Source organism: Perissodus microlepis, chromosome 3 (genome assembly GCF_051167445.1).
Source record: "Perissodus microlepis isolate ML-2025 ecotype Zambia chromosome 3, ASM5116744v1, whole genome shotgun sequence".
NCBI lineage: Eukaryota > Metazoa > Chordata > Actinopteri > Cichliformes > Cichlidae > Perissodus > Perissodus microlepis.
The window spans coordinates 9,360,364-9,363,776 of record NC_140463.1 but is presented as its reverse complement, the minus strand read 5'-3'; the positions used below and the strand labels follow the sequence as shown (position 1 = coordinate 9,363,776).

At 38.4% G+C, this 3,413-nt stretch overlaps 1 pseudogene; it reads right to left on the bottom strand.

Annotated features, from left to right (window-relative positions):
* Positions 1-2,202: 2,202 nt before the first annotated feature.
* LOC146389790 (uncharacterized) lies at positions 2,203-3,118 on the bottom strand (annotated as a pseudogene).
* Positions 3,119-3,413: the final 295 nt, after the last annotated feature.

The following is a 3,413-nucleotide window of genomic DNA, read 5'->3' as shown; positions in this document are numbered from 1 at the left end:
AGAGCGAGGGTGGTAGAGCGAGCGAGAGAGAGAAAAAGAAGGGCGAGTAGCCCATCCGGCTACAGTAAGAAAAAGTAAATTAACGACAAAGAAACGCTAAGCGTCAAATGCAAACACTACGTTACTCCGCTATGTCCTTCATTTGATGTCAATTCTCTATATTAAATGTTTTATTAAACGGTATTTTATGTCGTCCGAAACTATAGTTGAGGTTTTCTTAACTAATGTCACTTTTGTTGTTAGACACTGTTATAATAGCGTTAGGTAGTTGGCTAACTAAGGAGGTAGTTAACTACCTAATGCTACTCTTGCTAAGTGTAAAATATATATGTTTAAGACGTGCTGACATGAGTAATACAGAAATAATGCTAATGGTATCTTTATTCAGTGTCCAATAAAGACAGGTTGTCAGGGGAGGTCGGTGTGAGAGCCTTGTGCTACAGGTCAATGAGGAAGAGTGAGGCACCACACAGACTAAGTGTAGGCAGGAAGCTGTGTAAAGTTGTTAATCCCCGTTCAGTGGGGTTCAGTTCATTTAAGCATTAGTTAAGTTCATTCCTAAAGGCCCATCAACTTGAATGTTTTCCTTGTCTCCCTGCTTTATCACTCCTAATTTGACTAGTCAGATAGTTAAATCAACGTGTGTTTGGGTGATCAGAAACATTTGACACCAAGTTAATACTGCAAATATACACAATCAAAGTTATTACAGTTATCAAGGATGGTTAAGTTGTTTTATTAGGGAGAGAAAGAAACACTAAGCATTCAGGAGGGTAAGCCTGTAGGGGTCAGTAACCATAACACTGAACTATGTTCCTGTTTGGCTCTTCCATGAAGATGTTACATTTTTAAATTTTTGTTCTTTCTTCTTAGATTAAGCTTCTGGATTCATCGCTGGTGATACTGACACATAGTCAGTGCTCCTGTGTGGCAGGCGCTGTTATGTGCAATCACACAGTGGCACTGCTCTTCCAAACAGCACACTACTCACAACTCACCCTGTGCATAGCTGCACGGAATCTGAACAGCAATGGCACAAGCCACGGACAGTGGTAATTTAAATGAGGTTAAAGTTTTTGAATTAGTCCATGTTTACATATGAACAGCAACACCATCCATAGTAAATGTGTCTTCTGTTAGGGTGTGAAGCCAGGACCCATCAACTCCATGATCTTCACTAAGCCGGTACCAAATAGGATGGCCCAGACTGGAGTACGGTAATTAGATTTGTAAAATTTGGTTTCATGTGTTCCAAATGTATGTTGCTATTTGTTCATACATACATGTGTCAGAATAGGTATTTACATACAACATTACACTTTCTGAAGACGGCTAACTCAGTCATGTACATATACATCCCAGTCTCTAACTTATGCACCACTGTTTTACACCTTTTAGTTTTTAGTTTAGTTGTTGTTCAACTGCTCATCAGTGGGATGCAGTGGTGTGACTTTGTTGTGTGGGCACAAGAGGACTACCTAGTGCAAAGAATATACATGGATACAGATGTGCACAATGCAATCAGAGAAAAGGCAGACTATTTCTTTTTTTACATATATATGCCAAGATACCTGTGTTTGGAAAAATGAACAGTGAAAACATAGCAAAAAGAAAAACAGATCCTTCAGGCTGGCTGGAACAAAATAACTGATGTTTTATTTGCAATGTATTTCATGAATTATTTTGTTGTTACATGTTACTTTTATGTGAAATCAATAAACTGTTATTTAAGCAATGGCATCAATTTCATTTTTTAAAAACACACATTAAAACATTGAATTTGTGTAGAACTTATTTACATAGTATTTAAAACTCCATGCCTAGCATACTGATATACATTTAGACAATAACACAACTGAATGAAGAAAATGACAAATGGTATTTTTGATGTTACAAAAGCACAATGTCACTTATGATTTTAAAACGATTTAGTGATTTACTTTATAATTTTGATAAACAATTTTGTTGAATCTGAATAGTAATATAGTAGTATAATTAAACAGTATTATTAACATTCAACATTTGCAATGAATTTGAATTATCAATAACTGAAACTCAACTATCAGCACTCAAGTACCAGTTCTGTAATCAAGTATTGTCAGCTGAGAAGGAAGAAATGCAACTGTAGTGGCCTCAGCTGCAGGTCATTTTCCATAAGTTACTTGTACTGGCACTGGTGTCTTGGGAAAAATCCATCTTGTCTCACTTAACCCATTTTTTAACTAATGCTCTGTTCTGGTAATTTGACAGCATACATGCTACTGCAAACAGTTGGTTGATATTGTAAACATGTGACATGGTAATGATGCTATCAAAAAGTTTGTTCTGTTTTATCCTCCTAATGACTCGCTCCACATGCACCCTGAGTCTGGCTATGGCCTGCGTCTCCTTAACCTGGTATGCTGGCATCTGCTTCTGCTTAGATAGAAAAGGTGGGCAGTACACTTTGCATTTACAACAATCGGTGATTAGGAAGCCCTTATCTACCATCCCTGCCATGTCTTCAGTCAACTTCTCAACAATGCCTGATTGTTTGAATAGTTCCTTGTCACTAACCGAACCAGCATACAGATTAGAGATGAATGTCACTGGACCATGTGGAGCTATGCCAACCAGGGCTTTCATCGTACAGTGGGATTTGTACGAAGAGTACATTTCACTTTGGAGAAGTGGTGAGGATGGTGTCTGACGCCTCAGCTCTGTACAGTCAAGGATCATCTGGGTGTCTGAGAAATCTTTGAATTCCTCAGGGAGGTAAGCTTGCACTTCTTCACGTGTAAGCCAAATGCATTGAGACCCCAGTGCAGTGGCAAGAAAATTTGTCCATGTTGCAATAATGCGGCTCACTGTGGACTGGTGTATGTTAAATCAGTGTGCCAGGTCCCTCACCTTCAAACCAACTGACAGGAAAACCAGGAAAAGAAAAACCTCGTCAATTGGCTGTAGCAGCTGCCTCTGGAAGGTGAAAACAAAAGGGAAAATGTTACTCCTTAAGCTATGAACTAGTAAAATTATGCTTTTCTTGGCTAAATGTTTTGTAATGGTTATGCATACCATACTGTACCATGGGGTAAACAATGAGGTGCTGTAGTACACAGTATGTAAAGGATACTGAGTCTAGCATACATACACCTGTGTACGTATGCTATTGTACATTATGTAATGTTATTGTACATAAATACAATAACATTACACCTCTAGTTCTAACTACCAACAAACCCATAACCTACCGTTGATGTTCGTGCAGGTGTCAACACTTCTTCGTTCTGATTGGCAGCTGACTTGGCTCTTGAAACCCGGATCATTTTATAGATGCAAGGCTCAATCAAAAACCAAAATGCCATCAAATGATCATAGCTTGGAAATCTATTCACGAGAGAGACATACATCGTGTCAATCATTAATTAACATCC